This window comes from Argentina silus, assembly GCF_951799395.1.
Source record: "Argentina silus genome assembly, chromosome: Y".
Lineage (NCBI taxonomy): Eukaryota > Metazoa > Chordata > Actinopteri > Argentiniformes > Argentinidae > Argentina > Argentina silus.
The window spans coordinates 42,127,846-42,154,966 of NC_139654.1; the positions used below are offsets into that span (position 1 = coordinate 42,127,846).

The 27,121-nt window shown below is 40.0% G+C and overlaps 1 pseudogene across 1 annotated transcript in view; it reads left to right on the forward strand.

The window, feature by feature from the left end:
• The first annotated feature begins 799 nt into the window (after positions 1-799).
• Positions 800-27,121, forward strand: part of LOC310824133 (cytochrome P450 3A27-like) — a 155,467-nt pseudogene continuing 129,145 nt past the window's right edge. Inside the window, exon 1 of the transcript in view lies at positions 800-813. The product of the transcript in view is annotated as a cytochrome P450 3A27-like (transcript). The remainder of the gene's footprint in view (positions 814-27,121) is intronic.

Genomic DNA, 27,121 nt, shown 5'->3' on the forward strand with positions numbered 1-27,121 from the left:
TGTTCGATGTTCCTTCCTTGTTGTTCCATGTTTTGGGTGACGAGATGTAGGATCTGGTGTGTTGTGTCACTGAGTCTGTGTAGTCCGTCCATCTCTGGGATGTGGAGCTCCAAGGTTCCATCCATCACTGTTGCCATTGGTGCCTGTATGACTGGTGCTGTAGGAAGTTCTGTCTTTGTCTCTGTGGTGAAAGGGTTCTTGGCTGATGGATATGCCTGAGCTGGAGAAGCACATGTCTCCTCGGTCTGGTAGGGAGGAGGCTCAATAGGCAGGGCAGGGTAGATCCCTGGTCGCTTGGGTGGGGCTGTGGTAGATGAGGAGACCGTGGTAGTGTCTTCCTCCCTGGCTTTCCTCTCCTCGGGTTGTTTTCTCTCCTCCTTCTCCTTTGGAGCTGGTTTCCAAGGGTTGACTTGTGTAAAGACTGAATAGAGAGTTCTAGCAACCAACAAGTTGTCATGTAACCTTTCCACGTTTGTTTTTCGGGGGCCCCATGTCTTCCTTCCGTCTCTTTCCCATTCTTCTTCAGCTTCTTTGTGTTTCCCCATGGCCCCCCTTAGAATCACATTTACGGCTGCATATGATGGCATGGGATCGGTTTCCTTGGGGAGGTGACCTTGGTTTTCCCATCTTGTCCACAACTTCTCAAATCTCTTGGCTGCTTCTTTTTTGTCTTTGCTGAGTATGAATTTGGTCAGTTTATCTAGGACTTGAGCTTTAAACTCTCCTATGTTTAGCAGTCGTTTAGGTTCAGGTGAAGCCATCTCTGTTTATGTTTGTCACCAGTGGTTAAGGTGTGTATATGAAAAGCAAAGGGTGTGTGTGCACGTGTGGGACGTGTGGTACGACGGTTAATTGCTGAATTCTAACACTAAATGGAGCTATTCAGTAATTATCAAACTTAAACACTAGAGGGGGCTAATCAGTAACTGCTGAACATGAACATTAATTGGAGCTAAATCCTTAATTACTGAACTTGAACACTAGTTGGAGCTAATCAATAATTGCTAAACATAAACATTAAATGGAGCTAGTCAATGAAGCTAGCCAATAGTTGCTAAATTTGAAAACGAGATGAAGTCAATCAATAGTTACTAAATTTGAACACTAGATGGAGCCAAACAGTAGTTACTAAATTTGAACACTAGATGGAGCCAAACAATAGTTACTAAATTTGAACACTAGATGGAGCCAAACAATAGTTACTAAATTTGAACACTAGATGGAGCCAAACAATAGTTACTAAATTTGAACAGTAGATGGAGCCAAACAATAGTTACTACATTTGAACACTAGATGGAGCCAATCAGTAGCTTAGCCAATAGATGCTAAATATGAAAACAAGATGGAGCCAAAACAGTAGCTTAGCCAATAGATGCTAAATATGAAAACAAGATGGAGCCAAAACAGTAGCTTAGCCAATAGATGCTAAATATGAAAACGAGATGGAGCCAAAACAGTAGCTTAGCCAATAGATGCTAAATATGAAAACAAGATGGAGCCAAAACAGTAGCTTAGCCAATAGATGCTAAATATGAAAACGAGATGGAGCCAAAACAGTAGCTTAGCCAATAGATGCTAAATATGAAAACGAGATGGAGCCAAAACAGTAGCTTCTAAGCTTGAACATTAAATGGATTCAACCACTAGTTGCTCTATTTTAAGGAAGTAACGGGACAAAGAAAACTTTTCAGGGTGGGGCCAGCCTCCCACTTACTGAACCACAACAACAGTAGAGTCAACAACTACTAGAGACAACAACAACAACTCTCGCACAATTTCTATAACAGTTTACACCAATATGTCACTTTCTTTTACTTTCAAACACAATTACTCTCCAAACTCTCTCACCTCCCTCAGCTTCAATGCTTTACCTATTCACACAACCTGGCTATACGCTCTCCACTCATAACAAGATTCTAACACACAACTAAATTTACAGGACTTTAACCTGAGGGATTTTAACCCAAACAAAAGAATTTACGGGCCTCTCACCCGAGGGATTTTAACCCAAATAAAAGAAAACAATTTACGGGCCTCTCACCCGAGGGATTTTAACCCAAATAAAAGAAAACAATTTACAGGCCTTTCACCCGAGGGATTTTAACCCAAATAAAAGAAAACAATTTACAGGCCTTCCACCTGAGGGATTTTAACCCAAATAAAAGAAAACAATTTACAGGCCTTCCACCTGAGGGATTTTAACCCAAATAAAAGAAAACAATTTACAGGCCTTCCACCTGAGGGATTTTAACCCAAATAAAAGAAAACAATTTACAGGCCTTCCACCTGAGGGATTTTAACCCAAATAAAAGAAAACAATTTACAGGCCTTCCACCTGAGGGATTTTAACCCAAATGAAAGAAAACTATTTACAGGCCTTTCACCTGAGGGATTTTAACCCAAATAAAAGAAAACAATTTACAGGCCTTTCACCTGAGGGATTTTAACCCAAATAAAAGAAAACAATTTACCCAAATAAAAGAGAATTTTTGACATATATTGCTTTGATTGTTACATTTTCATTACCGGTTTCATTACGTATACATAGATTTCTAAATTTGGTAGTTGGTTTACTCTTACCTCCTCCACACTCACAGTCTACAGTATTCAAAGTTAACTATGCAGAATTCGGTTTATAACAACAGGTTTCTGCTTACCTTTTTGTTTTTGGCGCCTCTGTGAGTGTTGAGGGGTTACAAGAAAACAACTCCGTCTGGCTTCCGTCTCCCGGACTTCGCCGTCGGTTCAATTCGGTCCAATTTCTTCTCTTCAAATCACGTCGGGACGTCACCAAATTTGTGGGAAAACGTGTTCTTTATTTGAAGAGAAGACAAACTACTTCTTAATTTTAGCTATTTATTTATATGTCAAAATTCTAGACTTGTACAAGGACCACTTTTGGCGAAGAAAATCACAGTCAGCAAGCTGTTAATCTGTAACCAACCTTCCAAAAATGGATACATTCAATATGTCAAACAAAACATTTTACAGTATACAGAATGATTATGATTGGCTATTTGGTTGGGGAGGAGCCGCGGTTTAGACTTGGCTCTCCTCTCGTTGGTGTTTTAGGCTGGTCCCAGCCCCTGACACTCGATCCGTTCCAGGTGGAGATATCGCCGGTCCGTTCCCTTTGAGGGACGAGTTGACCTGTTGAATAAAACATACACCTACTCTGATTTGTCCTTTCCTACCCTAGTATTTTTCCATTACATCATTCTTATGTTATGTGTGTGTTGGAGCATCTATCTTGATGACCTGACCCTTACCTCTTCATGTATTAATCCAAGTACCATGGAACTAATGCTTGATTCATCTCCATCACATTAGTAAATTTAACACACTGCAGTAATATATTTTTATAGCAATAATAAACTGTTTCTTATAATAATGTTTTCCAACACTTCTCAATCAAGAGTTAATGATTATCAAACAAATGTTCCCTGTATCCGATTATTAAAAACATATTAATTCAATTGATTTGGATATGGAATATCAAATACAATTATCAACAACTTCTTAATCAAAAGTTAATGATTATCAAAGATAAATATTTCCTGAATCAGATGATTAAAAACATATTAATTCAATTGATTTGCACATGAAATATCAAATACAATTAGTAACAACTTTTCAATCAAAAGTTAATGATTATCAAAGATAAATATTTCCTGAATCAGATGATTAAAAACATATTAATTCAATTGATTTGCACATGACATATCAAATACAATTATTTTAATCAACTAAAAAAGAACTGAATAGCTTTATTTACTTGTCTGCTATTGAGCATTATAATGCAACTGTTTTCATAAAAATAATTCCTAACAGTTTCTATATGTAGCAGAGGTGATTTTGGAATCACACCGCGTGATGAGGTAGCCCTGCCTGAGACATGTAAACTGAAGTGTCGCCCTCAGACCTTGAGGATGTCCTCTTGGCTTAATAGTAGCGTTTGTGTCTTCCACATGGGAGACCCGGGTTTGAACCCCCATACTACAATTCTGTACTTGCGTACTGCATGAGTATGTACTCCCCATTTAATTTCCAAGATTGCATTTTTCAGTACTAGGCGCCAATCATCCTCAGTATAGGCTACCTACTAAATGATGGAAGTGTGAGATTTAAAAAAAAGCTATTTGTATTTCTGCAAAACTCCCTCGAGATTTCATAGGGCCATTTTAATGTATGTCGACCCAAGAGAGGTTGTCCAGGAGTTTGAGTTTATTTGAATTTATAGTGCAATGCTACCCGAACGTAACAGTGACACTGTATTAGGTAACATTCATAGTGTAACGCTGACATCTGTTTTACTCGTTCCTTCATACTTTAACTGTGTGTCAACTCTCACCAGTCTTATGTCTTTTATGCGTTTTTATTCTAATTTTTCTTTCATGCTCTTTCCTTTTTATCTATTTTACGTAAAGCACTTTGAATTGCCTCTGTGTATGAAATGTGCTATATAAATAAACTTGCCTTGCCTTGCCTCGCCTCGCCTCTGGGCTCTGCTGCTACTGTATGCTGCTCTCTTTGTATCTGTCTATTAGTGGAGGTCCAGGACTCGTTGTACAGAGACAGTTGTTGTCTGTCGTCTGCAGTGCAGGGATTTGCATGTGACTTGTGTATGTTTTGTACTCGTCTGGTAGTGGGTCTCTATCATCACGCTAAAAACGTGTGTATAATCACAAACTAAATCATAACATGAGAATGAACAACATGCCATCAAAACATGACAATAAATAGGTGTTAGATTAGATTCAACTTTATTGTCATTGTGCAGAGTACAAGTACAGAGACAACGAAATGCAGTTAGCGTCTAACCAGAAGTGCAAAAAAGCAGAAAAGTGCAATGTGAACAATATATACAGGTAGAGCAGTATAAGCAATATATGAGCAGTATAAGTAGTGCAGTATAAGCAGTATATGAGCAGTATAAGCAGTATATGAGCAGTATAAGTAGTGCAGTATAAGCAATATATGTATTAACAGTAACATTATAAGCAGAATAAATATAGAATGCAGTATGAACAGTATAAGCAGTATATGAGCTGTATAAGTAGTGCAGTTACCAATGTATTGGGTCTATCTATGGGTATCGTAGTGCAGCAGTAGTCAAAATGTACCTGCATTTTATCGGTTGAAGTGCCATCTCATCTGTCATAAGATTTGACTTGTAAAACTGAAAAGTAGGATACAACTAATAGCCTAAATGTATAAACACAGACCACAACCAAAAAACAACATGGGAAAATCGTTTACGCATCCTCTGCAGCAGGAACAGTGCAGAGAAAAAGTATGTACAGTAAACCCCATAACTGAATACACTTCATACGCTTCAGCGCGACACAGAACGCCTATACTGCAACAAAGTAAAAAGATGAGACAGACACGTGTCTTCAATAACTTGCATGTTTAATCAAAATACAAGCATTCGGCACATCGTTAACTTGTAGGAAAGTTTAATCAGGTTTTATCAATTGTATTATTTTAAATGTGAAATAAATAGCATCAGTGCAGAGGCTATAACACACTACAAAAGTCACATTAAATCACGGAAAGTAGGCTAGGCTAATTAACGGAACTATATGAATATACAGCCCGAGCCCAGTCCAGGGTTCTGAAAGCGACAAGTAACAAGTGTGCCCATCAACTGTCTAGATATTAGGCCTATACGTAACATTTAGTCCTCCACTTTATATCACAGCCAGTATAACGTTTAAAATGACTACAAAACAAAAGCAATATAGTCTACAGTGAACGGCGCATTGTCCATTTGTCATACATGTCCAAACAGACCTGCTCACTTGAATAGGAAAGTAGCGCGGCGGTTCGTTGCTTCAGCAAACCTCTCGATGACTTTACTGTTGAAATCCATCTGTCCCTGAATCAATGCATTTTCAATGGAAAGCATGTCAAGGCCGTTCAGTCGCTGGTGTCTGTTCTGTTCTGACAGATGTATAATGTCTTTGAATCCAGCCGATGCCCAAATAGTCTCCACCAAAAATCATACATGGGAAACAGAACAGCGCATGTTTCGAGGTGGTAGCGGTTAGCCATCTCTTTTTGTCAAACCATTCCTGTTGGCCCTAAACGTTTCATCTCCAACTTCTCTTCCAAAGGCAATGTACTAAACCGCATGGTCAACAAATAATCTACACGATTCATTGTGAAAACTTTAGCTAGCTAGCATTAGCGATAGACGTACAGTAGATGAACTGAATTGCTTTGTGATTATTTCCTGTCATGTCAGACCACGTTAACGACATTAGCGTTTAATAGTTTTTCGCCACCTGTTGCTAGGCAGAATTCATACCCAATATAATTTGCGTGAGGTTTTCCCTGCTTACGCCAATCACGCTCACGTTGTTCCCCTCGCAACGATGAGGCAAGAGTGCTCCGCTGCCCCACAGCAGAAAGACGGGACAGGGAGCTCAGTCCGCACACACTAGTAATTACTAGTAATTAGTAATTACTCCAAAAACAGCACTATACGGATTATGAGTCAAGTTTTATATATTTATACACACCAATTTCACCATTTAATCTATTTTGTATTAAATATAAAATACTTATTATTATTACTAATAAAAAATAGGACTAATAATTGTTTCGTATTTGTAATGTACTTTATGAGACTTTATGTTTGTAATGTACTTTATAAAGAAAAAAAACCTGTATATCCCCAAATTTGATTCTATGCAATATGTTTTTTCAAATGTTGTATTTGTCTTGTAGGCTACTTTTGTGTAAGCCGTATATTGTGGGTAAAATGCACTATAAATTCAAATGAACTTAAACTTAAATGTGTATTGCAGTGGAATCCTAACTCGAGATCCGCGTGTAAATCGAATCAATTTCCCATTGACATGAATGCAAGATTTACGCGCGCGGATTTGGAGTTAGGATTCCACCCAAAATGCGTTGCTATTGGTATCATTATGACGTTGATATGTACACAGAATTGAGAATGTTCTGCAATAATACACAAAGTTCTTGAACTTTTAGTTCAGTGGCATAACGAGCTAAGACGCAACCTGAACCTGTGCAATCAGTATTACCAGAGTGAGATATAAAGAGATTATAACCGGAAGATTCGGCGCTTATACACAGCCTACTGACTGAGGTAGGCTAATGTAGGCCAGAGATGTAGTATAGTTGACATATAGTATAGTTTTATAACACTTGTATTTGTAAATACTTGAGACGGCATAGGCCGACTACCTTTACAGCATTTGGACAAGGGACGCGTAAAAATGTCACTGAGAGATATCTGTCACTAGGAGATGATATTCCCATTAAGTCGAATTCAGCGTTGGATATTTCTATATGCCTAAAAACTCACATCTTTAGAAAGGCCTTCCTTTAGGTCCTGTCCTCTTGTTGTTGTTAGTGTTTTGTTTGTGTTTTTGTTTGTGTGTCTATTGCACTCAACTGCACAGGCTTTGAAATTGTCGGCTACAAATGAAAAACACATTCCAAATCAAATATATTTTTTATTATTATTAGAGACCTAAATGCATGAATTGAATTAGGGCTATTTTAATTTTGCGGAGGTCTTCTGCTTCTTTGCCTATAGGCTCCTACCTGTACCAGGCCGATTCCAGTTAATAAAATGTGCCCATTATATGGCCACTGATATTTGACCTGTTGACCACAATTGTAGGCTATATTTCAAGGCGTGTCAACAAACATAGCCAGCCAACCCACACTGGAAGCTTTTGCTGACTCTAACATAGGCCTCTGACAGGACCAAGTCACTTCGAACCATTGCATCGAACGCTGATAAGAGTTGTTAGCCAGTGAATTACCATGATAGTCATTCCAAACCCATTATGACGCCAGCCGAACGCACATTATAGATAATAACATTTCTTTGCTGCCAATCGGTGTACTGGTATTTGTTGACTGATTCAGAAGGGCAAACTCAAAGATTGTTATCCCTTTCTCCTTTGGGGAATCTTTCTGACATTCCTGTTGCATTATAGTATGGGTGTGTGGAGATTATTTCAATCATTTTTGTTTGTGTTCTATCTACTGTAGGTGCATAAAAACAATGGAGGTGAAAATATATATGAGTATTGAGGATATCAGGAAGGAGCATGAGAGGATTAAGACAGAGAAGGCAGAGTTTGAGAAAAAGATAGAGGAATATGAGAAACAAAAGAGAAGGGACCAAAAAGTTAGGCAGAGGGAGGAGGAGATCCTGGCCAGAAAGGCAGAAAGACTGCAGGAGGACAGGAATGAGTTCAATAGGGAGAGGGAGGAGATGGACAGTGGGATCAAGATCCTCATGATGGAGATTGAGAAAGAGAAGGAGTCCTCAAAGGAGATACTTAGAAAGGCTGAGAAGGCAGAGGCAGAGTTAAATATGATGAGGAAGGAGAGTGTGAAAATCCAAAGAGACTGACAGAAGGTGGAGCAAGAAATGCTCAGGATGTGGAAGGAGAAGGAGACATTTCTCAAGGCCAAGAAACAGATGGAGAAAGAGATGGAGAAAAATATGGTGGCAGTCAAGAGGAGAGAGGCCCTGGTGATGGAGGCCGAAGAAAGACTTAAGCTGAGCAAGGAAAAAGAGAAGGAAGAGCAGGAGATGGAGACCTCAAAGGAGATGCTTAGAAAGACAGAGAAGGTCGGAGCAGAGTTGCAAATGATAAAGAAGGAGTGGATGAAAATCAAAAGAGACGGGCAGAAGGTGGAGCAAGAAATGCTCGGGATGTGGAAGGAGAAGGAGACATTTCTCAAGGCCACGAAACAGATGGAAAAAGAAATGGAGGCAGTCAAGAGGAGAGAGGCCCTGGTGATGGAGGCCGAAGAAAGACTTAAACTGAGCCAGGAAAAGGAGAAGCTAGAGCAGGAAAAGGAGACCTCAATGGAGATGCTTAGAAAGACAGAGAAGGTCGGAGCAGAGTTGCAAATGATAAAGAAGGAGTGGATGAAAATCAAAAGAGACGGGCAGGATGTGGAGCGAGAAATGCTCAAGATGTGGAAGGAGAAGGAGACATTTAAAAAGGATAAGAAACAGATGGAAAAAGAGATAGAGGCCATCAAGAGGAGAGAGGCCCTGGTGATGGTGGCTGAAGAAAGAGCGAAACAGAGTCTGGAAAAAGAGAAGCTAGAACAGGAGAGGGAGACATTGAAGAAGGTGAGCATGGTGACGATTAGAGAGATGGTAGAGAACCTATAGACTAAGTAGATGAAGGTGATTGTTGCTAGCTTTACTATAGCATTTAGTCCATGACCTTCAACTCTCAGTTGAATTTGTCCAATTCTTGTCTCACCTTGCACTCCCCTCTGATGTTACTTTTTTAATTTCAGATGAACGATGGCTCCAGATATGCCCCAACCCTCATGTTCTTGTTGAGAGCGACTCCTCTGATGGCTCAGCTGGTACACAATCAGGCAAACCAGGGGACGAGCCTTTCTGTCAAAAGCCTTGTTGATGTGGCCCTGGCTGAGAGCGTGTGGGGGTGCAGAGATAAGACAGGGGACTGCACATGCCGACACCGTTAGCCTGGAACCCTCAACACAATTGGCCGCTATTTAGGGATACATAACAAATCAATTTATATAGTTGTCTTAAGTTCAATAAATTAAGTTGAACATTAAATTAAATTGACTTCCTTTCTCTACCACTGTGACTGCTTGTGGCATTTATTATTATAGAAAGTCTTACTTGTGATGACCGTGATGTAGCTATTTATTTTAAGTCGCTCTGGATAAGAGCTTCTGCTAAATTACTCAAACGTAGGCCTGAAGTACATCCGTAAAATAATGTATCCATTTCCTGTTAACCATCTCTAAACCCTAGATGGCAGTATTTACTCTTACACCAGAAACGTGACCAGTTGCACGTGTGGATGCAGAAGAAATAGCCTCCCAGTCTGTTTCTGCAAGGAACTTCTAATTTATGGATTCTGTACATTGTTTTATGTTGAGAGTCTTGTCAAGTCTGAATATCTTAGAGTTGGGGTTTGTCCTCTACCTCCAAATATAAACGAGGACAATCACTTTGTTTTTCATACAGGTACCACTATTGTATGTATTTCTATAATCTATGTTTCTATTACTTTACCATACTATGAAACTAATTGAATATGTTTTTAAGCGTCCAAAAAGCATTGATACCAGCACTCCAAGAATCATTTTGCGTTGCTGCTGCAGCAGCCGCGCAATGTCAACACTTTACACACGCACTGGTGTAGCATGTAACATTAAAATCCATCAACTTCATATCACACCATTGATGATTGGTGAACTTGTTGGATCAGTTAAGGCCTGTGCCAGAAATCAGTACACACACCAATCACACAATGGGACTATAACAGGCACATACTCTGCATTCTGAAAGTATTCAGACCCCTTCACTTTTTCCGTATTATGTTATGTTACAGCCTTATTCAAAAATAGATGAAATTATTTTTTTTCCTCATTAATCTACACACAATACGCAATAATGACAAAGGTGCTTCAACAAAAAACGTAAAGGGTCTGAATACGTATGTAAAGGTGATATTTCAGTTTTTTATTTTGAATAAATTAGCAACAATTTCTAAAAACCTGTTTTTGCTTTGTCATTATGAGGTATTGTGTGTAGATTGATGAGGAAAAAGGCTGTAACATCACAAAATGTGGAAAAAGTGAAGGGGTCTGAATACTTTCCGAGAGCACTGTACTTACATCTTGATTCACAGAATCACACCTCGTACACACTTGCAAGTGATAGCAACGCCTATCACCTGTCCCAATAAAGGGATGCTACAAGCGCACCATTTCATCCTTTCCACTCTTCACTCTCTGACTGTCTGAAGTGTACTGTAGTTGTGTTGTTGTAGCTGGGTACACCTCAGCCTATGATTCTCATGTGGCGTTAGGTTGAAAAGTGTACTGTAGTTGTGTTGTTGTAGCTGGCTACACCTCAGCCTATGATTCTCATGGGGCGTTAGGTTGAAAAGTGTACTGTAGTTGTGTTGTTGTAGCTGGCTACACCTCAGCCTATGATTCTCACGGGGCGTTAGATTGTCTCTGATAGAATCCTACGGTTCAGCTCAACGATGATTTTCACCTTCTGAGCACCTGTTAACTCTCTGAGCTAACAGGCTAACCTGTGAGCTCTCAATTCTTTGTTATTGTTGAACCCTAGCTCGACGATAATTCCTCAGGTTATTATTAGAACTTGCAAGGTCACATGTGTAGGCTACAGCTAGCACTTGGGACAGACGGCTAACTAAGTTACTTGTTGTTTCCGGACAGCTGAGAACCTTGGCTAGCTTTGACAAGGTAATATTGAGAAATATTAGCACCCTGTTTGCAGGAGGTAGTGATGGCAGTTTGACACTGAAGCTTCGATACGTGCTTCAAACACTGACCAACAATTTTTATCGAAGCACTGCTTCGAAGCTTGCTTCGGACGTCATATATCACGTGACATATGACGTCCGAAGCAGCAACTGCTTCGTTGCCTGAATGAATCACCTGACTGGTTCGCGGTCCAATCAGGTGATTCACTGGCACTGCCTCGTCTCGATTCTGACAGGTGAAAGGTTGCGACAGTTTTGAATTTGAGTGCCTCAACACTTTATAACCGCTCTAAACAATGCACAATTTGTGGATTGTCGTAGTAGGTGCGTTGTTGCTGTTGAGTTGTTGGTATTGCGTTTGTATTCTCTGAGTGTTCTTCTTGTAATCTTTGAGTGTTCCCCATCCCACATAATCACCCCCTGCCATAGTTACACAAACACACCCAACCTATGCCATATTTTCCCCAGCACTCTCTCCTCAATAACACAATACACACATTCATCAATCTTTATTTGTAAATAGAACATGATATTCAGTCTTAGTGTGTGTGTGCATCAAAGAATTTCATCAAAGCTGTAGCTGTAGCGAACGGCGTGGTAGAGCAGCTTGCCTTAAGCGGGTATCGAACTCGCAATCTTTCGCTTACAAACCGGCCGCGCTAGCCACAACACCAAGAGCGGTAACTCCCTTGGCGGAATTGCTAACGGGCCTTTCACAGGGTCGTTACAATACTTTAAATCCAAGGTTGATCAAAGCAAAGATGCTTCAGAACAAAAGATCTTTTCTACAAAAGTAAAGTAGTTTCTCCAACACTGCTCATTGAGGTGTGTGTGTGTTCGTGCGTGCGTGTAATTAAAAGCCTCCTGTCCACCAACTAGCCTGCCTAATTTGACTGCAGCCTTGCACTTCGCCAGGAGAGGTCACTGTAACTGAAGCTTCGAGTAATGAACCCATTTTCGAAACAATTGGCACAAGTGGTTCAGTGCTTCACAAAAGCTTCATTTGCCCATCACTAGCAGGAGGGTTGGTCAGCTTGTGTTTGTAGCCCTAGGACTAATGTTCCCTCTAATTTTTCATGTGTCTGGGCATACACACAAGCTCCCTGAGCACACTGAGGACCACTGTGAGCAACATCAGATGTGCACGCTGTGCACATCTGAAAATCAGTTGCGCTACGCAGCAACTGGCGGCAAATTCAAATGTGCGTAGCGCAGCATCCGGCACAAATGGGTTAACTCCGCCGCATTGTTGTTAGCTAGCTAACCTGCATGGTGCGTATGGGCAGGGCACATATGCAAGCACTATCAATGCTATGATTGGCTGCGTAGCGTAAGTAAACCGTATCGTATCATTGGCTGGACACCTGTCACTCACTGTGTTACATTGAAAAATGGTACAAAAAACACATTATTGGTCTAATTAATTAGATTAGATTAGGTCTAATTTTAGATATTAATTAATACGTTTATGGTGAATTTTATTTTATGCGCTGCATAGATTTTCTTGTGCGCTGAGAATGTGCGAGCAGTGCGCGATTGCGCAGGCGCGCAGCTTAGAGGGAACATTGCCTAGGACTACTGAGCACTTTCTAGTAATTAATAATTTACTACCTAGTTACCTCGTATAATGATCTGGAACATACCAGTTCTCTCTGGTGTGGGACCAGCACCATATCTAACTATACGGGTACCAGTTCCCTGGGGTGGCACGTGGGTGTAGCAATGCTGAGGTGTGCTGATATTATACCTGTTTGTTGCATCGTGCGCTGTATCTAAACTAACCCCACAACTAAGTCAACTAATAAACATGGGCTACGCATATCTTAAACATGCCTCTGTGTGTGTGTGTGTGTGTGTGTGTGTGTGCGTGCGTGCGTGCGTGTGTTTGTGCGTGCTTGCGTACATGTGTTTTTTCGGGGATGCAGAGAAAGTCTTCCAGCTGTTCCAATGAGAACATCCATCCATCCATACATACATAGACCTATGCACTTAATTCTGGTTTGTTTATAACTAAGAGGAAGACACATTTATCATCAAAAACCACTAGTTATCATCAAAAAGGATGGTCACAGTTTGCTAAAAAAGAGTCCCTAAAAAGCCTGCAGAGGTCTCGTAAAAGATATTGTGGACAGATGAGATGAATATTATCATGGACTAGAGTGACAAAAGTTTGGAGAAAAAAGGATCTGCCCAAGATCTACAGCATACCACCTCATCTGTGAAATATGGTGCAGGGGGTGTTAGGTGTGGGCATGTATAGTTGCCATTAGAACTTGCTAACTTGTCTTAATTGATGATTGTACCTGCTGATGGCAGCAGCAGAATGTATTCTGAAGTGCACAGAAACATCTTGTCTGCTTGAGTGCAAGCAAATGCCTCCAAATGCATTGGATGGAGCCACACCATACAATAAAACAATGACCCAAAACACTGCCATAGCAACTAGTGGAAAGATCTTGATTGGCCAAGTCAATCTTCAGATTAAAATTCAATTGAACATGCATTACATTTCCCTAATGATAAGAATTTAGGCAAAAAGACCTCAAAACAAACAACAACTAAAGATGGCTGCAGTACAGGCCTAGCAGAGCATCACCAAAGAAGATGCCCAGCGTCTGGTGGGGTTAGTGGGTTGCAGACTTCAGGCAGTTATTGTCCACTAAATACTAGTGGATTGTCCACTAAATACTAAACATGACTGCTTCATTTAGACATTTGATAAGTCTGTCCCATTACTTTTGGGTACACTGAAATAGGGGGATAATGCATAAAAGTGGGGTAATTTCTAAATGGTGAAACCAATGTGTATACAAATACCATCAAATAAAAGCTGAGAATCTCTACTTTAACCTTGTAGTAATTGTTTAATTTCAAATCCAAACGTTTGATAAAGTTCTTCATAACCAACATCAGGGAGATGTGACCAGAGAGTGGATCCTGGCTATAAGGGCACACTCTTGCCAACACACATTCTGGTGTGACATGTGGAATGTCTTATTGATCTATGTTGCTTTGGCTGTCTCCATGTGTGGATCATTGTAATCAGGGGTGGGGCTGGCCTTTTAAACACCTGTGCTTTGTTTCATTCAGGGAAAACAAAGAGATTTTTAACATTTCTTTTAAAGAGACAACACACATTTTCTGCCATGCCTCTGTCAATTGATTTGGCTTTAATCAATGGTTTCTTCTTGATGTTGTGTACATGTTTTCAAGCCTATGTCACCTTTCAGAGGAAATCAAGGAACCTATCCAGATCTGATGTCGTATTAGATGAGTCAAACCCTGTCAGAACATAGTTTGCTTTTGCTAGATTCTTTTCTTTTCTTTTGTCTAGTATTGGTATACATGGTCGAAATTATGCACTCATATTTAGTATTTGGTCGACAATACTTTGTATGCAATAACCGTCTGGGACCCATTGACCCCACCAGGTGCTGGGTATCTTCTCTGGTGATATTCTGCCAGGCCAGCCATCTTTTTGCCAGGTCTTTTTGCCCAAAATCTTACCATCAGAAAATGAAATGTATGTTCAATAGGATTTAAATCCAAACATTGACATGGCCAGTCAAGGACTTTCCACTTTTTCGCCCTGAAAATCTCCCTAGCTCCAATGGCAATATGTTTTGGGTCATTGTCTTACTGTATGATGAAGCGCCATCCAATGAATTTGGAAGCATTGCTTTCTTCTAAGGTTTTCTAAGTCTAAGGTTTTGACTATGTTTCAGATTTTTCAGCTTTCACCATTTGTCAATTCCTTTGCTATTGTAATGTATCTAACACCTTGTCCTTTGTTGGGAATGATATTTAAGGAGAGGGACAGCGAGATATTCTTTGAGTTTTGGGTTAGGCCCATCACGGGCATCATTCTCCCGCGTTGTCCTTGACGCACGTTAACGTATGGTTAAAACTTACAGACGTATGTTGTTTTAAATTGCGTTAAATTGGTTATTTTGTTGATACTCTATTCTCATTCTTCCTATGGGCATTAATGTGATGTTGTGCGCTCGATAAAGGTTCTGTTAATCAGGGCTGGCTCTAGCCATTTTGGTGCCCAAGCATTTTTCCTTCTTTTGCATTATCAAATGTCTAAATTAAGCACTCATGTTTAGTATTTGGTCCCCAATCCTTTGTATGCAAAAGTGCAAAAGTCTGTGACCAACCAGACGCTGGGTATCTTCTCTGGTAATGCTATGTTGCAGCGACTGTTGTTGTTTTTTTAGGATGTTTTGCCCTAAGTCTCCTCTTGAGCAAATGAAATGCATGTTGTATAGGATTTAAATCTGGAGACTGACTTGGCCAGTCAACAACTTTCCACTTTTTGGCCCTGAAAAATTCCCTAGTTCCTATGGCAGTATGTTTTGGGTCATTGTCCTGCTGTATGATGAAATGCTGTCCAATGAGTTTGGAGCCATTTACTTGTACTTGGACTGACAAGATGTAAATAAATGATTCTCAATTATGGTGAGCATTCTTTGGTTATCCAATGGAAGTCTTCCTTGGCCTACTAGGTAATTTGCGATTTCTGAGCTCACCAGTGCTTTCTTTCCTTTTAATGAAGTTAAATGAAGTTCCAAACTGTTGATTTTGGTAGGTTTAAGGTTTTGGCTATGTTTATTTTTTTTCTGATATTTCAGCATCATAATGGCTTCCCTGACTTTCAATAACATCTCTTTGGTCCTCATGTTGACAAGACACCAATAGCAGACTGCACAAATTATGTGACGGAACACACCTGACGAACACACTTGTCAAGCCAATTGTCCTATCACTTTTGTGTAGCCTGAAATAGGGGGATTATGCATAAAAGTGTTGGAATTTCTGAATGATAAACCAATATGTACATTATATAAAAAATAAAAATCTCTACGTTTTTATTTCAAATCCAAACAGAAGAAAAAATGCTTCACTGTCCCATTACTTACGCACGGTACTGTATAACCTTCTGTGGAAAGGGTTCTACATGGAACCCAAAAGGTTTCTTCAAAGGGACAGTGGAAGAAGAACCCTTTTTGGTTTTAGGTAGCACTTTTTCAAAGAGTGCAGGATCTGTGATGGGTCTGTCTGTCTCTATCTACGGTATATTTGCTTGAATGCCACAGCCTATTTAAATATTGTTGCTGACCATGTGCATCCCTTCATGGCCACAATTTACCCACCTTCTAATGGCTACTTCCAGCATGATAATGCACCATGTCACAAAGCAAACGTCGTCTTAAACTGGCTTCATGAACATGACAATGAGTTCAGTGTTCTTCAGTGGCCTTCCTTGTCACCGGATCTGAATCCAATAGAACACCTTTGGGATGTGGCAAAACGGGAGATTTACATCTTGAAAGTGCACCTGAAACATGTGCAGGAATTGCGCAATCATGTCATCATTGACCAGAATCTCAAAGGAATCAATGTCACGAAGAATTTAGGCTGTTTTGAGAGCAAAGGGAGGCTCTACCTAGTATTAGTATAGTGTTCCTCATAAAGTGTTGGGTGAGTGTATATCTAACTATCTTTGTTTTTGCTGGTCTGTAGGATCTATGATGGCCGTCGGCCCGTCCTGTGTATCATGGACACAGCCATGATCAAAACCATCCTCATCAAGGAATGCTACTCCCTTTTCACTAACAGGAGGAAAATACGCTAAATTGAAGTTGTTGTATGGGGAAAAAAACATAAGGGCTCCTTAAATAGATAATATCATTGTTATTATAGCATTATTAATATTCGGTTAATTTTGCAGTATATAATCATTGTTATTTTTCTAGAATTTTTATCTCAACGGGCCTCTGTATGACGCCGTGTTTATCGCTGAGGATGATGCATGGAGACGGATCCGTAGTGTCCTGTCTCCCTCCTTCACCAGTGGGCGGATCAAAGAGGTACAGTCCCATCTCTCCTCTCCTTCTTTTATTCATTCCAACAACACAAATAAATGAATGACTAACAACTCTGACGTGTGTGTGTGTGTTTATGTGATTTGTACTATGTGTATAGTGTGTATTCATTGTTGTTTGTTGTTGTGTGAAGCAGCAACTTTAATTGTCCAAGACAAATTTTCATCCGGGACAACAAAGTATATTTAATCTTATCTTAGATAAGTTCAGTGGTCAGATGACAGAGTTTAGAATAATAGTTCATCTTTGGAGTCACTTATTCCTTGACTATATACATAATGTATCCTGTATGAATGTATATTCTCAGGCTATATAAACATTAAAATAATTCCTGTTTCAAACATGATATTAACCCATGTTTTGCACATATTAATCCATGTATCAATCATCATATTTTTCCATGTATCCTTCCCAACTCAGATGTTCGGGATCATGAAGCAGCACTCTGGTAATTTGGTCAGCAATCTGAAGAAGACGGCCAATAACGAAGAGCCCATTGAACTAAAAGAGTGAGTATTTCTCTCCGAGAAGATAAGGTGAATTTGTAATTTCAGTGAACTCCCCCTTTAATTTTGTGGTTGTGGTTCTGGTGGTCAAAGATTGTGTGGTTGTGTTCCAGGTTCTTTGGACCATACAGTATGGATGTGGTCGTCAGCACTTCATTCAGTGTCGACATCGACTCCCTCCACAACCCCTCTGACCCCTTTGTGACCAACATCAAGAAAATGCTCAAGTTTGACATCTTCAGCCCACTGTTCCTCACAGTCAGTACAACTTCCTCCATATAGCTTTCAGTCTCAATCATTTTGTGCTTAATAAATGAAGCTATCGATTTCATTGATTAGACTGACATACACTGTGGAAACACTCTATGAGACCACCAGTAGCTCTCTGTCCTTCCTGGCCTACAATCTGGCAACCAGCCCTCACATCATGACCAAGCTGCAGGAGGAGATAGACACTGTGTTTCCCAACAAGGTAACCCCTCTGCAGACTCCTATATAGTACTATTCATGTGGAACAGTAAATATGATAGTGACAGTATTTTAGAGGGTACTGATGAGTGTGTAACCCCTGTGCACTGCAGACTCCTACAGTATCTATTACTATTGCTTTGGAACAGATGGTTAGATAGGTGACAGTATTTTGCAGTGTGCTAATGTGTCTGTAGCATCCCTGTGCAGACTTCTGCCCAGTATTATTCATTTGAAACAGGAAGTAGATAGGTGTTGTTGGAATCTTCAGAATAGTTAAAAGGCCAGTACCTGAGGACCTGAGGGATCTACAGGGTATATACCTTAAAAGCATGTCTGACATGCAGTGGTGTGCGTGACCATAGAGTGATTTCTAAACTAATACAATTATCTTAAAATAAATTATAAAACGAACAGGTTATTAGTGCAGAGACTTTTATGATATGTGCTCTCCATCTGACTCGTGCTGCTGCATTCTGTATCATTTGCCAATAGCTTTCTTTGGTCGACCAGACAGGAGAGTGTTACAGTAATCAAGGCTGCTAGTAATACAAGCATGCATTCGTCTCTCAGTGTCAGCCTGGGAGAGGAAAGGTTGCATCTTTACAGCTGTGTTCTGTAAAGGTCCATGTAATATTCAACCTTTTTAAAAGCTTCCTAAAGGTTGTAATGACTATCTTTAATCGGTAGAGATCAGGGAACGAGATCCCTTGAAATAAATATTTCATTTACAAACGCTGTTTTGGTTCGGAAAACACGCTTTTTAAAATGGAGTGTCCTACCTGGACACTCGGTTTGCATATAAACATGTTGTTACTGCCAGGGGTGTTATAGGGGAGTGGACTCACCTTTCTGTCTGTGGGGGCTGCCTCTTCCAATCGTGTGCGCATGCAGAAACACAACAGCTAATGTCCAACACTGCAAGTTCATTTCGGGGGGTTATATTATTATAAGGGAGGATGTTGTCGTTTGGACAACTTCAGACAGAATTTCTCCACGATGGCAGATTTCCGACAAACTTACTTACTCTTCTTTAAGTGATACAAATATGTTTTAGTCACATTCTTGATATGGGTTTCAAAATTAAGATCTGAGTCAATGGTGACACCTCTGTTTTTTGCCTGGTGCTTAGTGTTACTGTAAGTAGAAGTGTCTTTAAGTATGCAGACAGTTTCTCTCTTTCGGTTTTTGCTCGAATGACTAGTTCTGTGACATCCATATGTCTGCAATGCATTTCACCAGGAAATCAATCAAACTGTTTGACTGGTGCTACAGAGTCGATAGTAGCCCTTAGTTTGGTGTTGAAGCTGGTTAATAAATCATAATCACAGGAGGAAGCTGTTGATGGTGTACTATTCATATTCATCATCATGAATCTCATCTGCTCAGCGACATGGCTAGATAAATAATAGAGGATGCAACAGGAGTAAGACCCTTTGTAATCACTAGGTCCAGGGTGTGGCAGTGGTTATGGGTGAGCCCAGTAACTCGCTTAATAAAGTCCGTAGAATTCAAATCAAATCCATGGCTGTCGAGTCAGTCTCATTGTCCACATGTAGGTTAAAATCACCAATGATAATAATCTTAGCATAATTTGAATGAAAGGTAGATGGGCCTTGGATGAAACCGTGATCTTTACATTTCTCATCCTTGTCATCAGGTGTCTTTATCACTCATTACTGTGCAACAGGAGGCTGATGGAGGTAGAAATGGGAGGACAGCTCATTGTAATTAGAGCTTGACAGATATATCTGATATTGGCCTTAAAGAAATATCTGGAGAGTTATTCACCATGTTATATATAATATAGAGGAAACTGGACAGCACTTATTATGGATCATTTAACACAATTACACATGACACAACTGTGTTAACAGAGACACAATACGTCCTGCTCCTGTACATGTTTGTATATACTGTACATTTTCCCCTATGTCTGCTAAGGGCTTCACTGCTTTTTCCACTGTTTATGTGGCACATAGGATATTTATATGTAATTGGCCACTTACGTAAATGGGCGATTCTTAGACTACGGGCACTTTCATGTCCTTTGATCATATTTTATAAAAAAAAAAAAGTTATCTTTACAATGAAAGTACTTTAGGAACTTTTTACCGGTAGTCTATGATGATCTTTTCACCTTTTTCAACATCGTTATAGATGCAAATATTGCTGTTTTGTTTTATCTATTTTTTTTTAAATGTGACTGAATAAAGTATCAGTAAAATAATCAAAACATAATTGGGGTATTTAAGGTCAAACAACTATTTATGTGATTTTATATACAAAATGTAGTTGTCCCACAGTATTGCCATCATTTCCACCACAACACTGTAATGTCCCTTTAAAAGGTTTGTGTGAAAGATGGTTTGGGTAGTTTCTATGGAGATGAACAGTTACATCACAGCACATGTCTGATATGGAGGATATTTTGGATTTCTTCACCAACTTTTGAAGAAAACTCAAGGTAAATATTGCTTGAAATGAAACAATAAAAATATTATGTCATTTCCAAACATGACGTAACATCAATTGAGTTTGTAAATAAATCGATTTTTTAACGTACATAGATGTATTTTGCATGCATGAAATGCTAGGTACCAATTCATAGCTAATCTGTGATGCTAGCTTGGATTTTTTTACAAAATACTGTAAGATTGTCATTTCCACCTCCGTCATTTCCAACACATTACCTTCTTGGGTGGAAATGACAAAGGTGAGGTGGAAATTACATTTATGCTTACAAGGTGCAATTCATAGATTGTGAGGCTACATATGTGTAATTTATTTATTAAAATGTACAATGTTAATGTTTTATTCAAATGCATATTTGTTGAAATGCATTTTCATCTATTTTTAAGATGCCACGGACCTCTCTGCAGAAAGGTCTCAGGCCTATAGGGACAGAATAAAAGAGGACCCTGTCAAATATGAAGAGCGACTGAAAAGAGACAGGGAGAGATACCTGAGGAAAAAAGAAAGAGGGGTTGACCCAGAAATGACCCAGAAATGACCCAGTCATTTCCACCATCTCATACCTTTTTTTAAAAATAGTTACAAAATTCTAATCACTCATTAAAAACTTCTGCATAGTTTATGGGATAATGTTCCACTTAATGTAATAACACAAGTAGTTATTTCCTGAAATGTATCTAACCAATCCAATATTATATTTCAGGTTGTGGAAGCTTTGTGTTTGGTCCTCATCTCAATTAATTTACCTAATCCACAAATGTATGGTAATTGCAATATAGGTATAAACTGGTAAAACTATGTGTGAAAGTGGTCTTACACTGTTGAGAAATTATGTATATCATACTTTTTTTAAATAATAATCAAATGTTTACATGTGATGGAAATTACATTTGTTCAATGCGGGTCGGACAATATGTAAAAAAACACCAATTTGTCTTGTAATGTTAGTGCGTTCTCTTATGGATCATGAAACTAGACTAGTTATATTAACCTGTTAGACTGTAACAATTTAGATTTGAACATTTTTTTTCCCCTCAAGTTCACAAGGCCAAAAGTGCCTGTAGTTGAAGAATCGCCCAAATGTGTTATTTTATATGTATGCACTTTATCTTGCATGTTTACAGACTCCCCCCATTCAATTTCACGCATTTCTATTTGGAGTATAAAAGGCACTAGATCACCTGCGGGTATATAAGCTGTGGCTTGCGCTGCGTTCTTCAGTTGGCAGTTAATACCTGAACCAGTAAAGACTGAGGACCAGACGACTCACTAGTGTGTTTTCCATTTATTCTTAAGCATAAGCATTAATACAGTTTGTCATTAATGTAGGCTTTCTATTTAGTGTACCGTTAGGCATAGTAGCATATGAAGTTTGTAGTCTGTTAGCGGTAATTGCGCTAGCTTGGTATCCTAAACGAGGACGAGTTAGCACTAGTTTGCCGTTTACGATGAGTGGTTGTTGTCAAATGACACCTGACAAAACATGTCGAAGGGAGTCTGGTGTAACGTTTGCCTGACTCCACTGATACAGATGTATGTGTAGGATTTAATGTTAGAGTGTTTTGTAGTTTACATTTTCTTTGTTTTTCTTCGTTTTCTCCTAACGGTTAAGAGAAGGTAGACGGTTAGAGCCAGAGCCCGAACCGCTGATGAACAGCGCTGTAGTTTACCGTTGCCAAGGCAACCAGGCAGCTCACAGGTTGTACCATATTTCTAAATCATTATTTTGATATAATACTGAAATGTTGATATTATATTGTTATTGTTTTACATTGTAATTTGTATTGTTCCAACTAAGTTCAGTTGGCAGTTAATACCTGAACCACGAGTATGTTTTCCATTTATCCCCCCCCCTATACTAACCCTAACCCCAACCCCACCCAGAGACCTCTTCATCCCCGCTACCCCCCTTGTACAAGTTCTCTCCTGCTAATACAAATAAAATGAAATAGCCGACTGCCTATGGCCCCTGGTGTGAGCATTGATTACTTTGTCTTATGATGACTGTTGGATAGATGATTCAATTACTTAAACAAATGTATTGTTGTAAGTCGCTTTGGATAAAGGCGTCTGCTAAATGCCATGAATGTAAATGTAAATTACAATGGAGGGCCATGTCCAGAAACGACCCCGAGCCCCTACCACTGATCTATATACCTATATCTATGTCTGTGTTTTGTCTATTAATTAATAATATGATGATGATTAATCCCAACGACGTATATTTTCCAAGAAACAACATGAGCATATCTGTAATCAAATAAATATCTCCTGCGTCATAATGCTGTTGTCTTGATGACGCTGCTAGCAATGACGTAAATTTATGTAAAAGTCACTTTGGTCACTTGAACCTCCAGTTGTTGTCAAATAGCCTTTGCTGATTGTCATTTGTAATGTGGTACGCTCATTAGTGGAAATAGATTCAATTACATTTCAACACAATGGAGAAAAACTGGTGGGACCCGCCGCAGGTAAGTTTGCCTTGCTCTATTTTAGTTTAAATAAACGGGAATACTTTACATTAAATTGCCCCAATACTTGGGCCAAATGTCCAAGGACGTAGGATGTATCTTTCGAGAGGGGGTGCTGCCTAAATGTTGTGTAAAGGGCTGTGCCATGGCTGCTGGTGGGCCGGTCGATCTGTGGGCTGCGGGGCCGGTGAGCGACACGATGTGTGGGCTTCGCGCAGATCCCCCCTACCTTAATCGAATAAGCACTAGGCCTACAAGCTCCTGTATATTTTCAGCCTACCTCAAGTCCGTGAACTGCCTTCAAGTAAACGCAAAGCTGTAAGAAGCAGGGCTGAAAATTAATCAAATTTAATCAAATCAAGCTCTATCATCCGTGGTGACAACATGTTACTGTACACTTGTTTGTATTCGATTGTTATCGTCCAGTCAAAGTAGCCTACAATTCAAAGCAACATTTCCCCCACAATCAGGACCTAGACCTACTGCAAAGAAATACCCTTAATTGGCTACTCTTTGTTGTTAGATCGCTGGGAAGTAATTCATCCGACTCGGCAGACAGTTTGATCCCAACATCAAGTCAAATCGCGGTAATTTCGGTGAGCGCGCAATTCCAAAAACAGCTGTTTGTCAGTGAAAGAGCAGCGTAACAGCCTAAAAAGTGAAACGGGACGAGCTCAATCGTTGTTACAGAGAGAAATGTGGCTGCAAAATCAACCATTTTAAAGATCAACATTAAAACGAGACAGCTTTATAAATAACCTATAGAGGATGGACTATCGAAGAAAGATGATTGACAGAACAATATCAAAATGGTTAATTTGATGTTTTCAGGTAGGCCCTATCTAAAATATAACCAAACATAGTTGGCACTAATAGGTCTTAATCGACAGGACCTTTCCTTAAGTAAGTCGTAAGTTGACTTTGCAAAGGGCCTACAATTACTTACTGTACAGGCCTACATGATTTGCAATATAAATTGTGTCGGATATGTTGAATAAAAGGTAGATGTAGGCCTTTTTTAAAGGCAAAACTAGAGAGCCCCTTTTGGGAAATTGGGAACGCAACAGCCTATTCTTGAGAACATTGTGAGGTACCGCAATCTCTTTGCGAGGGAAGCCTGTTATCTAACGCAATCATATTTCTTGACGTTTCCCTGTCATTGTGTCTGTCATCTCCATCAGGAAGTTTCAAAGCCCTATGCTACTGTATTTGATAACTACCCACTCACCCCATTCAGGATGGCTAAACATAGACAATATGTAAAGATCACTGGAGACAACTGAATGGTTTTATACTCAGAAAAGACAAATACATTCATAGAGACATTCTCGAGACTGCACCTGTAGTGTGTTCACTGTATGTCCACAGGAGTGTAAAGAGGATCAGGCTGCCCTGATGATGGAGGCAGCAGGACCGGCAGCTTTCGCAGCCTACACCCCACTCCCACAGAGGACATCAAGACGGGCCAGGCACACGAGAGAGAGGGCCAGAGTGGCTAAAGAAAGAAAGGAAGAGAAGGAGGGTTGGAGGAGGGAGATGGAGGAGAGAGCGGAAGAGGTGGAGGGAGCCCAAAACCTTCTGCATAAGGTGAAGGAGCACACCGATGCAGAGAAGGAGAGGCTGAAGGAGGAGAGAGAGAGGGTGGACAAGGACAGAGAAATGGTGGACAAGGACAGAGAAATGGTGGAGAGGAAGAGGAAGATAGTCAACCATCTTAAAGATAATATGGAGAGGAAGAGGAAAGTGTTGGATAGAGACACTGAGAAAGTGAATGAATGCAATGCAATACTCAGTCGCATTCAAAAGACGCAGGAAAATAACAAAAAGGATTTGGAGGAGAGGATTGTCCAGTTAGAAATAAAGGCGAAAGAGGTGGAGGAGGTGGAGAAAGTGACAAAGGAGATGGAGGAGACTTTCCAGAGGGAGATGGAAAAAACAAGAAATGAGATGAAGAGGAGAGAGAAGGAGGTAAAGAAGAGTGAAGAGAGATTAAAGATGAGTGAGAAGGAGACCGAAACAATGGAGGTGATGAAGAGAAGGGTAGAAGAGGTTGACAGAGAGATGGAGAGAATCCTAGAGGAGAAAGAAATGGAGGTGAAACAAGTGAAAGAGAGGATGGAGGTGATGAAATGGGCAGAGGAGGAGAGAGAAAAAGACAGGAATGAGAAGAAGAAAGAAAAGGATATTGAATGGATGAGAAAGGAGTTGGAGGTGATGAAGAGAGTAGAGGAGGTGGAGAGAGAGAAGGAGAAAATCCTGGAGGAGAAAGAATGCGACGTTAAACGTGTGAGAGAAGAGATGGATGTGATGATAAAGAATATGGTGGAAAGGAGGGAGAGGGAAGTGAAAGAGGAGATGAGGATGAAGACAGAGATGGAGAGAGAGAGGGAGAAGATTGAAAAGGAGAAAGAAAAGGTTATTGAATGGATGAGAAAGGAGATGGAGGCGGGTATGAAGAGAGAAGAAGAGATGGAGAGAGAGATGGAGAGAATCCTGGAGGAGAAAGAAAGGGAGGTGAAACAAGTGAAAGAGAGGATGGAGGTGATGAAATGGGCAGAGGAGGAGAGAGAGAGAAACAGGAGTGAGAAGGAGAAAGAAAAGGATTTTGAATGGATGAGAAAGGAGTTGGAGGCGATGAAGAGAGTCGAAGAGATGGAGAGAGAGATGGAGAGAATCCTGGAGGAGAAAGAATGTGACGTTAAACACGTGAGAGAAGAGATGGATGTGATAAAGAATATGTTGGAAAGGAGGGAGAGTGAAGTGGAAGAGGAGATGAGAAAGATTACAGAAGATGTCGTGAAGTGGATGAAGACAGAGATGGAGAGGGAGAAGGAGAAGATTGAGAAGGAGAAAGAAAACGATATTGAATGGATGAGAAAGGAGATGGAGGCGGGTATGAAGACAGTAGAAGAGATGGAGAGAATCCTGGAGGAGAAAGAAATGGAGGTGAAACAAGTGAAAGAGAGGATGGAGGTGATGAAATGGGCAGAGGAGGAGAGAGAGAGAAACAGGAGTGAGAAGGAGAAAGAAAAGGATTTTGAATGGATGAGAAAGGAGTTGGAGGCGATGAAGAGAGTAGAGGAGGCCGAGAAAGAGATGGAGAGAATCCTGGAGGAGAAAGAAATGGAGGTGAAACAAGTGAAAGAGAGGATGGAGGTGATGAAATGGGCAGAGGAGGAGAGACAGAGAAACAGGAATGAACAGGAGAAAGAAAAGGATATTGAATGGGTGAAAAAGGAGTTGGAGGCAATGAAGAGAGTAGAAGTGGTCGAGAAAGAGATGGAGAAAATCCTGAAGGAGAAAGAAGATGACGTTAAACGCATGAGAGAAGAGATGGATGGGATGATAAATAATATGGTGGAAAGGAGGGAGAGGGAAGTGAAAGAGTTGATGACAAAGATTACAGAAGATGTCGTGAAGAGGATGAAGACAGAAATGGAGAGAGAGAAGGAGAAGACTGAAAAGAAAAGAGTAATGGCGGCGAACCTGGAGTTTGCCAGAGAGAGCATGGAGAGGGCTTTCCATAAAGGGAAACAAAATACAGGTATGCCCTCCATTATCTGCTTACAGTGCATTCTAAGGATGATCCTTTTGGCTTCTCAAATCACCTCAAAATAATTTAGATTTTATCTATACAAATGATAAGACAATTTGTCTCTTTCAGATATTTCAACACAGAGACAATTCTGGAAATCCACAACTATCTCGAACTTACTACCACAATAACTACCCTGCATACTACCACTATAACTACACTTGCCGTTTCAATTCTCTTTCATTAAAGTCATATTCAAAGGCAAACTGTGTGTCATGTTTGAAATGCTGTATTTTACAAGTTGCATAGCTGTAAACTATGTTGAGTGATGATGAGTTTAGGAAGAAAAGGTATGTAAAAAATGAATACTCCTGCACACACGATTGTTACCTCTGCTTATTTATTGTGTCGACGTTTCGGTTTATGACCTTTATCAAAACATTTTTATCTGTGAGGTCTGTATTCCTAACACCACAAAAAG